The sequence below is a fragment of the Thermobia domestica genome, chromosome 2, assembly GCF_964235325.1.
Source record: "Thermobia domestica chromosome 2, izTheDome1.hap1.1, whole genome shotgun sequence".
In the NCBI taxonomy this organism is placed as follows: domain Eukaryota; kingdom Metazoa; phylum Arthropoda; class Insecta; order Zygentoma; family Lepismatidae; genus Thermobia; species Thermobia domestica.
In genome coordinates this window covers 386,592,125-386,606,034 of record NC_137455.1, presented here as the reverse complement: position 1 = coordinate 386,606,034, position 13,910 = coordinate 386,592,125, and the positions used below count along the sequence as shown (strand labels likewise).

General features: G+C 35.1%; 1 protein-coding gene across 15 annotated transcripts in view; it reads left to right on the top strand.

The window, feature by feature from the left end:
• pHCl-1 (pH-sensitive chloride channel 1) overlaps positions 1-13,910 on the top strand; it is an 839,505-nt gene that overhangs the window by 485,423 nt on the left and 340,172 nt on the right. For 13 of the 15 annotated variants that reach the window (XM_081749495.1, XM_081749485.1, XM_081749494.1 and 10 more), the window contains exon 2: positions 1,997-2,084. The gene's annotated coding sequence lies outside the window, so the exon portion shown is untranslated. The remainder of the gene's footprint in view (positions 1-1,996; positions 2,085-13,910) is intronic. The other 2 variants (XM_081749486.1, XM_081749484.1) reach the window with 1 other exon arrangement.

Below are 13,910 nucleotides of genomic sequence, written 5' to 3'. Positions count from 1 at the left end.
GCGTCACCAGAAATAATTAAATAATTTAAAAGGTGTAACTCTCTAATTATCCTTATAATGTCCTAATGTTATCTGAATTATTTTCTTTGCGTCTACCACAAACGACGTACAGCTTTGTAACATACCAGCACATACATGTATTAAAATTCATAAGGAGAACACGTACCAACTTACGCTGGGTGGTCACTTCACGTAAGACTACATCTATGATAATTAAGGGCAGCTTGAAGCTCGAGTGCATGAAAGTATGCATCTGTAGGGAGCAGGCGGATCAGTGAAGTTTGATATGCGTGAAAGACAAGTACGAAAATCGTACACTAGCCAAGACTAGTGATCACAAGTGGATTTGCATTTCAATTTCTTAGTAACCATGGCACATTTTTAACGCTTTTTCTGTGTTCTCCCTCTAATAATTAACTTTCTTGCACAGAAGTATTTTCGTAGATTAGACAAATTTTACACATAAATTTTCACATAATGATCCCGTATTTTCCATGCGTACTTAGCGTAGATCGATATGATGGAGCAGTTATATTTTATGTCAAATGGGATGAAACAAATTAACAAGTCCGGTTTAAACTTTACTATATTGCCTGTACAATACTCTTACCAAAATTCATATGCGGTAAGGTACGGTTAAGTTAGCTTGTGATTACTTAAATGCGATTGTCTTACATATATGTGTAATGCCGATTTACCAATTTTAAAATCATCCATTGCCTGCAAATCTCAATTGTATCAAGAGTTTCAATTTTTTACAGATATATGTAATCACAAAGGTAAAATTGTTATCGAACTTTCGCTGGTGAGGATCGGAAAGAGCGGAGGCAGGCGAATATCACACTCCATGCTGCGGCAGGCACTGTTCGAAGATTATAGTATGCCTTTAAACGTGTGATTCAATTATCAGTTTACTGAGAAACGATTTTACAGTGTTCTGAGTATTAATATATATCAAACAGCGAAACTAGCCTAAAAATGTCACACAAAAAAAGATAGAGCAAGGGAGCTATGGTAGAAATATGTGTATTTTAATTTCTTTTTGGCAGAATATGCAAGGAGAGAAAGTGTTCTTCAAAAAGATTGAGATATATCTGTTCGCTCAATAAGTAATTAATCATTATATCGCTTATTGTACAGTGTGGCTTTGTTTTTGTTTCTCTTTAATATGTTATATAGTACAATATTTCTAATTTTATTCTTGAAAAAAAAAAAACATTACATGTACAGTACCTCTTAAACTGTTATAGTTATATCCGAAAACGAAACAAATCATTTTCATAGGCGAGTACCATGTAAACTTCTTCATATAACCCGCTCAAAGCTGGTTTGTTTGTAACCAGCTAGCTGAACAGAAGCGGAAATGACGTTTACTTCACCAGCGTATTGAAGCTTTTGTCTGATAGTGACCATGGACCGTGACACGTTTTGGACATACGCATGTTTCAAGGTGTAGCGTCAAGATTTTTGGTTGCACGGACGATCAGTATTCCTGTAATGTCGTCACGCTTTCAGTTTATCCTGCGAATTCCACAGTTTATTTAGCTATGTATAAGTTAGCGGTTTCTCTGCTAGCATCCCATTGAGGTAGCATCGCACGATTATTACCTTAATCGAAGACTGACGTCTCTGTATCCTCTACTTCTGCTTGTCTTTCTCACAGAAACATATTAGAGACGATACAAGAATACATAGTGTAATTAACATTTATTTGTTCTAGCCTTAGAATTTTATGCCAAATAGTTTGATAATAAAAATCCATTTTGCGAAGTAATATATATTGAAATGTATATTGTGATATATAAATCTCGCTATTAGAAATACGGCGTAATAGTGCAGAGAATACATTTTGCAATGCTTTCGTTCTCTTGTTTTTTTTTTTTTTTTTTCTACAACATATTTAAATTACAAATAATTTCTTGTGTAACCTGATATTTGGAGTTAGAATTTCTAGATTGATGTTAATTAATGCAGTGTATTGCTCTTGTGCTTGCAGGTAGTTGCTCTGGCCCGGCAGTATGATGAACGCGCCGGTTCCCGATTCCCATTAGACAACAGCAGTGCCGCGTCGACATTGCAGAAAGGTCAGTTCAGCTCTTAGTTATGTCTAAAATTAATTCAATAAAAATATTCAATTACACTAAACATAAAGTGCAGCCTCTGAAAAACGAAATAGTCGGTCTCTGTGAATGTTCTGCCCGAAAGCAAGTTGTAACAAACTTATCCTAATGTAGTTAGCACGTCCACTAAGCCAATAGTGCAGGGATAGGGCAGCTTGTTTCCAAAATAGCAATGACAAACTGGAAATCAAGAGTAAATAGATAAGTTGGAATTAGGATTAAGGGTACAATGAGAACCCAGTAATTATGAGTTCATTACACAGACAGTCACTTCCACAAGTCAATTAATAACATTTCCATAGAAAGAACTCATACTTGTTATAATACGAAGAAGCCAGATGCCTTAAGAAGCTCCATCACGGCGAAATTAAAATACCACTAATTTTATAGTAATTATGTGATGTCTTCAAATAGATACAAGATAATCAAAAAGTGAACAAGAGCTTGCTAGACAACATTCTGTTACATGAGATACCGTTATCAAAACTCACTTATCTACTTTCGATTTCCAGCCATTTAGAAATTCGGCATTTATTTTTACGTTTTTAAATGGCTACAAACGAAAAGTTACTAGGTGATTCGTGATAAAGATACCTCATGCAAAATAATATTGTCTAGCGCTCTTGTTCCACATTTCGATTACCTTTTGTCTATTTGAAGATATCACATAATTACTGTAAAATTAGCGGTATTTTAATTTCGCGGTGATTAGGCCTCTTAGGGAAAACCGTATATGTAAAACTAGAACGTAGGAATCTGGAGTCAACGTATATATTAAGAAAATAAGAGTATCAAGTATTGGTCATTATGGATCATTACGCATATATTCACTTGCACAAATCAAATAATACTATATTTCTACGATCTAAAAGCACTACGACAATCCCCTTCGACGTTTATCGTAGACCTTCATCGAACCTCGAATCTCAAATTCGAGAAATCTGGTTTGACACTTTTCTTTATACAACAAAGTGAGTTTTTAAATGTGAAATGTTTGGCTTTTACGTCCCATGCTTTTGCGGGTAGAATAAAGGAGACGATGCTGATGAGAAATGAATGAAATGGTGGAATGAAGAAAGTGGGAAGAAACAGGAGAACCCCGAGAAAACACACGCACACGGTATTTGTCCATCACAAAGGTCACTTGGCGCGAACTGGGATCAAACCAAGGACTCCATGCACCCGAAGTGAACGCTGTATCACTGAGCCACCGCGGCAACCCAAGTCAGTATCTAGTTTTGACCTGAACGACATATTGATCTAAATTAAATTTAGAAAAAGTCATTTTGAAATGTTCATACCAAGAAGATAATTCACTCATGAATAATAATAATAATAATAATAATAATAATAATAATAATAATAATAATAATAATAATAATAATAATAATAATAATAATAATAATAATAATAATAATAATAAAACATTTATACTGCAGCAAGTAAAAGTAGCACACTATAAGAAGTAAAGTAGGTGTAGAATTTATACAACAAAAGTAACATCTAATTTTGTTATTATAACTTCACAATTCAATAAATAGCTTGCACAATCAAACAAAATCAGAACAGAAATTGTGAATCATTCCAGGAACTTTTTATTGGGTGTAAGATGATCACATTTAAGATTTACACGACAATGACAACATATCTTATAGCTATTACTGAGCAAAGTAGCTCAAGTGGTAGAGCGTTGGCTTCGCATTCGGGAGGTCGTGGGTTCGAATCCCGCTGCCAGCCATCCTGACTGAGGTTTTCCAGGGTTTCCCTCAGTCCTACCAGGCAAATGCCGGGATGGTACCTACTTAACAGGCCCTGGCCGGTACCTTCCCAAATCCTTCCCTTTGTTATTGTTGTTGTTGGATATCCAGTGTAAAATGGCCTCTGAGCTGTATCTGGTGATTGTTAAATAAATAAATAAATAAATAAATAAATAAATAAATTAAAGAATTTATATATATATAAAAAAATGATCTTCAATGTATTCTCGTAATAAATATTATAAATCTAATAGTTTATTTTATTTTTACATTCTTCTTCTTTAACTTCTAATATTTTTAGGTTTGTCCTCAAATCTTACAACCTTAATTGAATTCATTTTCCGACGTCGTACGATGTAATTTGAATAAAAATGAAAGATAACTCCAACTTCCCAACGCTAAGATGAAAGATAAACTGAGGAGCAATGACAGTAGAATACTTCTGCAGGCAGTCTCAATCGCTTCTCTCATGGCATCCAGCGTACGTCGTTTTGTAGCGTAGACAGTGCTCTTTAGAGTTCCCAACAGAAAGAAGTCTGATGGCATTACATCGGAAGATCTGGGTGCATACTCGACACTTCCTCGTCAGTGTTCAGGAAGTTTCTCTATATTTTCTTCGTTCATGGACGTTCAAGGGCGTTGTGAGTGACTGCATGATCCACAATTGTTTCGCGTCCACATTTGAAACCGTCGTACCATTGATACACTGAGTTCTTGATTGGTAAAAAGATTTATCAAATTTGTATCAAAATTTTAGAACGTTGTTCCATTTTGGTGCTACGTAAACATTTTGTAAAGATTTGGCTTTAAAAAAAATGTTCGGTTTCTTTATGGGATTACCTTGTAAAAGAAGATTATGAACCAACATCATCACAGAATCATCAATATTCTATTGAAAGTTACGTTCCAACACTTATTGCCTCATAACTATCTCTAAATCATTTTACCGGATATCTATATCTATCTATCTATCTATCTATCTATCTATCTATCTATCTATATATATATATATATATATATATATATATATATATATATATATATATATATATATATATATATATATAGGAGCGCAGACACGAGGGTGATCTACCAGGTCCGGACCTCTAAACTCGACATACTTTCTACACTTTCTTAAGAAAACTGGTTGCTCTAGAAGAGAAATGGTTGATGTACCTTAAAAATTTGATCTTTATCAGAACTCTTTCTTTTCTTATAAAAACATTTTAGTTTTATTACTTTGCTGAGAATATACGTGGCAGTATTTTAAAACTACTTATCATTTTATCAAGCGTAGAACAATATCAGTTCAATACTACCCAGATATAGTGACTACTACTGGTGAACTCCTCCCAAACTTCGAACACAACCCAACATAAATTTCTGCGTGCGTGCCTGTATGTATCTATATGTATATGTATATATTTGAAATCTTATAGTTGTGGATATTTGGAGGAACCTGAAAAAAGCATTGATTGATTTTTTTAAAATCTTAAGTAAGCTTTTTATGTGTTCGTATGAATTGATATGTTTTTGGAGTAGAATTTCCTTCTATGTAATCGCCAGTATCTCTGCCTGTGATTCAAATAAATATCGTTGAAGTTATTCTAACATTTTTTTTTCCAGCTGAACATTAATATTTGAAATGATGAATGATGAATCGATATTGGAAGTAACTCTAAAGGGAACCCCCTGCCCTGAAATTGCATTTGAATAATTGAGTTAAACTTCCAACCGACAAACAACCTCTCTCACTCTACACAAACCAAATCCCGTAGATCATTCTGGATAGGAAAACAGCTTTGCAATATTTGTATACTCCTTCACAATAACACAAATACAGAATCAAATGTTTTGAATTTACGAATACTCAAGGAGCCTCGCATTTAAGGGCTTATATTTGGTACGCGTCGTATCGAGTCCTACTGCTAACAAGTACTGCACTTTTATAATATCGGATGAAAAACTAATTAAAATTCGTTGGTTATATCAGTGGTTCTCAACCCTTTTTTACTGACGACAGATTTTACTGACGTCCAGACATAGCGACACAATTATTATTATTATTATTATTATTATTATTATTATTATTATTATTATTATTATTATTATTATTATTATTATTATTAATAATAATAATAATAATAATAATAATAATAATAATATCATCTATTATAATAGTGAAACGAATTAGTTTTTATAATGACTCTATATAGCACTGAGTATTATTGCTATCGCTGGAGATGTTGACTGGTACAGTTCGTCTCGATTTTAACTAATCATTATTAAATTCTTTGTGTTTTTAAATTGTAAAATTTCGGGACACATTAGGGGAGTGCGTGACACACCAGTGTGTCGTGACATATCGGTCGAGAACTACTGGTTTATATATTAAGTAAACGGAGGACTTGTGTTCAATTTCCGGTGAAATCTCATGTGTTTCGAATTCCATGTTATGCTGTAGGTCCATATAGTAGGGTAACAAAATGTAGAAATGTGTGACCCTGTAGGATACGAATTTAGGCAATACGAATTTAGCATATGGAAATGTATGCTCTGTACAGATTTACGTAGTAAACATACGGATTCAGTATATTTGTTCAATATATTGCTGTCCGGATAACGGATTTTTCTCAGTGTAGTTTTAGTATATATTACTAGACCTACAGTCAGGTGGGCGAACGATGCTACCGAGAGGTGTCATCATTGCACTGGAGCATATCACATCACACCGCTACGACGGAACAAAATAGAAAGTATAATTCTACGTACAGCGTGGTCCGAAAGTGGGCGTACCCCTTATTGGTGCTTTCTGACGGTTTTGGCGCAGAATTCAGCTGTGTTACGATATAGATGGTGATCATACCGATGTTTATGACTCTTAAAACTCTTAAGACTTCAAGGTAATTGAATACAGACATTCTACTATAACTAACACTATACTGTTGAAACTAAAAGGAGGTACGTCCACTTCCGGACCACCCTGTAGTATTGTTAAATTGTCTTATGTTAGATTTCTACTGAAGTTGGGTGTTGCCTCTCAACCTAATGGTCCTCGCTGAAGAGAAGGCGAAACTTTGTATAACCACGATTTTTTTTAAAAATTAAAAGGCTTTTTAAAAATAAACTTTTAGACAGTTCTAATCTTTTTTCAACCTAGAAGTCTGTGGATGCAATTTCTACGCTATATGAAAAGTATTGAAAAATAATCGTAGTTTGTTTAATATAATTTTATAGGTATTAAAGATCCTGTTTTACAAAATTATCTTATTGTAATTGATAGGTTATTTAGAACAGCCTAAAGAAGAGGACAGAGGGGTGAAGTGTTAATGTGGTAGTTCTAGACTAACAAAGGCTCTTCTTTAATGTTGGAAGACATCTTGTCGATTATTCAGAAGCTCTTTGCATTTATCTTTTATCTGTTGTTTTTTGCTCTTTTACAATAGAACCTTCGCATCTCCCTGTTCGATGTTTCGTATGTGTCATCCTTCTATTCTTCAGCTAAGCAGACAAAAGCTCTCTCACGCTAACTTGCATCTCGTTCCCTCGGCTTAAAAACCGAAACGCCGCCGATATGCTTTTATTTCTTATTTCAAAGTGATAGGGAATATTGACAATGGTATTTATGATGGAAAGTGTCTCTTAAAAATGGGTCCTTGAAGAATGACAGTGACAAAATTTCTTAATTTTATTAACATTGGAATTGACATTGATACTATCATGTATAGTCAATTACACAATACAGAGCGCAGGGGCGTATCCACCGGGTCCGGATCCCTGGAACATTTTCTTAATTAAACGTTGCTTGTTCAGCGGAAATTAATCGATGCACCATAAAGAATTGATGTTACACTTCATCTGTACTGAGAATATACGTGGCAGTATTTTAAAACTACTTATCGTTTTATCGAGCGTAGAATACTGCCCAGACATAGTGACTACTACTGGTGACCCCTCCCAAACTTCGGACACAACCCAACATAAATTTCTGCGTGCGTGCCTGTATCTATATGTATATGTATATATTTGAAAACTTATAGTGGGGCGCGGTGGCTCAGTGGTGGAGCGTTCACCTTTAGTGCATGGTGACCCTGGTTTAGGGATGCGTTCGAGACGAGACGACACAGAATTTTCGTGACAAAATTCGAGTCGAGACACAGCTCTTCCAATAGAGAACTATACATTTTTCGAGTCGAGACATGACTTTTACAGCACATTTTCGAGACGAGACAGCCTCAAATCTTGTCTCGTGCGCATCCCTACCCTGGTTCGATCCCCGCTCGCGGCGAGTGGACTTTGTGGTGGACAAACACCGTGTATGTGAGTTTTCTCGGGGTTCTCCCGTTTTCTTCATTTTACCATTTCTCATCATCACCGTCTCCTTTAATCTAGCCGGCATAACTGTGGGATGTAAAACAAAGATTTCATTTCATTCCATTTAAACAATCAATTTCATCTCATGTTCACTTAGCCGAAAAAAAGACATTACAATCAAAGCAGGCAAACCATAGAACAACAAACACACCAAACAGCATAAACATATAAAATGTTACGTTGAAAATATTTCCAAAACTTCGCTACACTCATGAAACTACTCTTGAGGGCCAGTGAAGGGATTAAAAATGCCTAAAAAAGTCTGCCTAGTTCATGCTTCCCCTTAACAACTCCTCTGAAAAGTAAAAAAATTTCTCTATGTTTGTCATAATTTGAGAACGAAACCGTTTGAGTACTACTTCCTGTTGCTTGGAAAACGGTGCTTTTTCATAAGTAGTCTGTGAGTCACTGTTAAGAGAAATCGATTACCAATAGATATAATCTGCTGCTTTATTTAACAGTGTATATGTTCCATAATAGTCCTTAAATAAATAAACATTCTATTTCAACAGAATAAACACTATCGAGGACATGTGATAAAAATTCGTCTCGCTCGATTTCTCGAGAACTACGCATCAGAACTTAACCTCAAGTATGCCATTGTGTTCAGATCGATGTTAGATATCAATTGATGTATGTATCATCTTTGGAGGCACGGTGGCTCAGTGGTAGAGCGCTTACCTTTGCTCCGTGGGGTCCGTGGTTCCATCCCAGCCAAGTGAGTTTGTGGTGGTCAATATCATGCTCTTGGGTATTCTCGGGGTACTCCCGTTTCCTCCCACTTTCTCATTCCACGAATTCTTCCATCATCATTCACTTGCTTTAGTCATTGTCTGCCTTACCCTAACAGCACAATCGTCGGACGTTAAACTTAAAGATTTCATTTCATTTTTCTTTGAATAGTGTCACAGTTAAAAAAAACAAAACTTAAAATTTCAGTCAAACGTTAATTTGCTCTGTATCTCATTCACTGTACTTTTCACCTGTAACCGTGTACGTAGGTTTTCTCGGGGTTTCCTCCCGCTTTTTCATTCCACCATTTCATTCATTTCTCATTATCACCGTCTCCTTTAGTCTAGCCGGCATAACTATGGGACGTAAAACTTAAAGATTTCATTTCATTTCATTTTCACCTATACTATTAACCTACTGGTGTCAGAATGGAAGGTTTCATAAGGGTAAACTTCACCATCAGTTTTATCTTAGTCGGTGGCTTAAAGTCAATCTTTATGTTTACAAAAATATATATTTTCTGCCGATTTACTCAAAAACTACGCATGAGTATTTACACTCGTCTGTATCATTTTGTATAGCACATAATGTTGTAGAATGTAGTAACTACTCAAATATTTTCAATAATTTTCAATCATTAACAAATGTACTTGAATGGCGAGTTATAAACTTTCTCTCGCTACTGCACTATAGTACATAATAGTAACAATAGCCAGGTACACTATTCACTCCATTTGACTCACAACTGCGTTCATGATTCATAGCCTCATTAGATATCCTTTGTGTTGAGTGTATATCGTTGCTGGTGCAGAAGGTGTGCAGTGGATGGAAACTCTAAATATGGCTTGAAGCACATGAAAAATTTAGGTTATCCTCCAAATGGAGAAAAGAATCGATATTGGTAGAAAGACTTAGCCAGTTAATAAAAGAACAAATCCTCCAGCGAAGCACGCAAACACGAACCTCTCCTTCGTTGTCTGCGGATGAAATAATCAATTTATGCTTCTTCTCTCGGATCCGAAAATCAACACAAAGAGCAAACGGAATCGTTGCTTGTATTTTTTTTTCTACAATATGTTGCTACGCTTTGCAATAGACGTGTAGTTAGCTCAAGTACCATTTGTGTGCGTTTATTTTATTGTACTTTAGTGATGCTTGTAAAGCATAGGTATCAAATATAAAGCAAACAAGTGCTGAATTCGTACATTTAAATTAAAATAGCTCCTATTTGTGAATAACTTTTTTTTGTTTTGTTTTCATCAAATACTCTACAAAAATACGTCCGCAGGGATTCTGTCAATATGACATCTCCCTATCATACGGGTGACCCCAGTTTGATTCACATAGGGGTAAGCAAATAATAACACATCAGGTTATTTGATAGCTCCATTCTAACATGTATCTTGTCATTTCTTTGGTTTTAGAAGTTAAATAATTTTGCCTTTGAATTTCAGACGACGGATGGTCCCTATTTTCTAATAGTCTTTTCTTATTTCGCAGTAGACTTGACTAATTTCGCAACATTATCTCTTTGTTACAGATTTTGCGATAAATGTTATGTTTATGTACGAGGGTCAGTCAGAAAGTTAATTGCACTGTTTAAGAAAATAAAACAGGATAGAAATTTTACAAACTTTATTTGTATCGTAAAGTTCCATTCACAATCTACTTTTCAACGTAATTACCTCCGTTATTTAAGCATTTGTCGAGGTGTGGTGTAAGTTTTTCTATGCCCTCTGCAAAGAAATCCCGTCCAACGACCGATAACCACACTACCATGACAAATTCCCAATTCATTTGCGATTTCGTCTATTGTTATGCGTCTGTTTGCAAGAATGCATTCATTCACGCGAGCAGCGATTTCCAGATTTGTCGCAGTTGATGGTCTTCCCTCGCGCTCAACTTCTTCAATATCTGTACGTCCGTTCTCATACATGTTGCACTACTTCGAAATAGCTTGACGTGACATCGCATTTTCACCATACACTTCATGCAACTGCCGATAAATTTCAGTGCATTTACACCTTTGCGTCCACAGAGAACGAATCACTGCACGCATTTCCAATTTGGATGCCACTTGCAGCTGTCGAGACATGTTTACAACTGATTATCGTAACACCTCCACTTGCTTCGGGGAAGCCACTACGTCACACGATACAGCTACATGTCTGCAGTATTGCCACAGTGTTTCATCAAAATAGCCTTTAACTGAAAATATTTACGAAGGAGTGCAACTAACTATTTGACTTACTCACTTATATGTAACACAATTAGTAATAAATTTCTTACATACCTAGAGTTTAGCCGGGACAATCCCAAATTTACATATTCTGTTTCCCCCAAAATTGTTCAAAACTTCAAATATCTCTCTTTTTCTATAACATAGAAATTAATATCATTGGTCAATATTCAAAAGCTACAGCTTTCGTTAGTCGCCGGTACTCTACTAATAGGAATCATCTACTCTCTCTTGTCACTTATTTTTGGTGAGGCTTTATCTATTGTTTAATTAATTCCGGTATGTCAAGTCTGTATATTCGGTATGTATAAATTATTTGACATAGAGTTTTACCCAGTTTCTCTATCACCCTCACCTCACAGAACTCTAAAATGTCATAGTTATAAATGTAAGTAGTCTACATAAGGTCATACATGCAAGGTCACAATTGTTTGAAGCCTGAGAACATGAGAAATCGGTAATCACCACCTTTCTTCCCCAGATGACGTCTTTTACGTAGGAAAACTAATTACTAAAATTCCTTAATAATTTTAAATGTTAGGACGCGTTAATAAACTTATCATTTCCAAAACAAAACATAACAGTGTTATGGGCTACATATGACAACACTTGTAAAACAGCGTTTTATCACCAAATCTGTCTGGGTTTACTCGTACAGAAGCTTAAAATAACTTACCGAAATTAAGCCTGTACAGGTTTTAAGTATGGCTATAGGAATCTTGAGCATACCATAACAATCTTCACTAATTTATCTATACATATACATACAGATGATATAATAGTCTGTATACTCTAAAATCTATGCTACTCGTACATATACCTGGTGAAACGTAAAGCTGCATTTCAGGACCTAATACGTCAGAAAAATCAGATACTTTTTATATTTCACCTGATGGCAGAAAAGGAAAATATTCCTCCATATAACAAAATACATGTTGTAAGTACTTTCTTGACGTATATGGATAAAATATGAAAGAAATAAATATTTTCTGATCTGCAAAAGAGATTATTTAAACTTCTAATTTGGAAAGTTTGTCTAGGGTATAACTTAAAAACACAATTACCGCTGAAATCTCGTAACAACTAGGATATCGTGAAATTTTTGATAGAAAAAAAATTCTTCCAATTGGACGAAATACTTTATTTCTTAATTGTCTCTCTAGATGTGAGTGGAAAAGTGCCTTAATTAAAGATAATAACTCTTAAATTGTTTAATAAAAGTGAAGCTTCCTTCTCCCAGAGAAGTATTCCTCTAAATAAATCCTTACTGAATTGTTCAATTCAATAAATGAAGAAATTTCTCTAAAATTACTAAACTTCCTTTACACACCAGAGGGCTGAACATGCGTCCATGTGCAACTCATCATACCACCCGGATTTCTCTGAAGACAGACTCAGTATTCAGAGAATTGGCTGGCTTAAAGCCCTGCGCATTAAATACCCTTACTTGGACGCACCATTAAAAGCATTTGCTAGCTAGTGTTGCAAATAAAGAATAGGTTAGATAAAACAAGAATTTTGTCATTGAGGAAATACAGCACCTTCTTTAAAGGTTCGGTAATAAGGTTTTAAAAAGTTATAAAGCTTTCAATTTCACGAACACGAGAAACGCAGCTCAAGTCAATAACACAGCTGGCCGTAAACAGCTCTAATCCTAAATAAAAAAGCCTCCGTTGCTATGACAACAGGCCTTCCTAACAACAAACGTAAATATATCATATAATTGTGGCCAAAATTTGCCCAAATTGGACAGGGCCATCAAACACTAGTTCTCCCTACTAAGAGTTCCATTATTTCAAAAAGAAACCTAATTTCCCTGTCCAGAATATTATCTCACCTAGCCTTAGTTCTGAGCTTAAAGGGAAGAAGAAAAACTGTGGTTATATATTCTGAAATTCCTTTTGTCGTAGAACATTACTCTACTAATTCTACAAACCAATCGTTAGAGCTAGAGAACCCACATCGTTTACGGGTTTCCTTTCTTTCCTCTACAGAATAACCTACTTTGTTGGATTCTTTCTTTCCTCTACAGAATAACCTACTTTGTTGGATTCTTTCTTTCCTCTACAGAATAACCTACTCCGCGCTACCTCTGGTGCGCGGGGCACCTGGTTCGATCTCAGCTCGTGTCAAGTGGACTTTGTAGTGGACAAACACCTTGTACGTGGGTTTTCTCGAGATTGTCCCGCTCCTCCCACTTTATTCATTCCACCATTTCATTCATTTCTCATCACCATCTCCTTTAGCCTAACCGGCATAACCGTGGGACGTAAAACTTAAAGATTTCATTTCATTTCTCTACTGAAGTCAAGTCAAACAGAGATAATAATAAATTGTGGGCCATTTTAAAAAATCTCGAAAATTGTAATTTCTTTGTTTCGTAATAAGTTCTTTTTACTTGAAATCTGCTGTACAATCTAAACTTTTATGTAATTTACCTTTATTTTCCAGTATTCATATTATGAAAACTGTATAAAGATATCTTGAAAAAATTGTAAAAGCCTTCGATAAGCTCTTCATGAGAGACAAATCTCTTTTATCTCTGCTAATAACAAAATAACTATAGACCTATATCGATCCTCAGTAACTGTGCTAAACTGTTAGAAAAATGTATAAAGAGAAGATAAGTTAATTTTCTTGAACAAAATAAATGCTTTTCTTCAAATCAATATGGATTTCAAAAAGTAA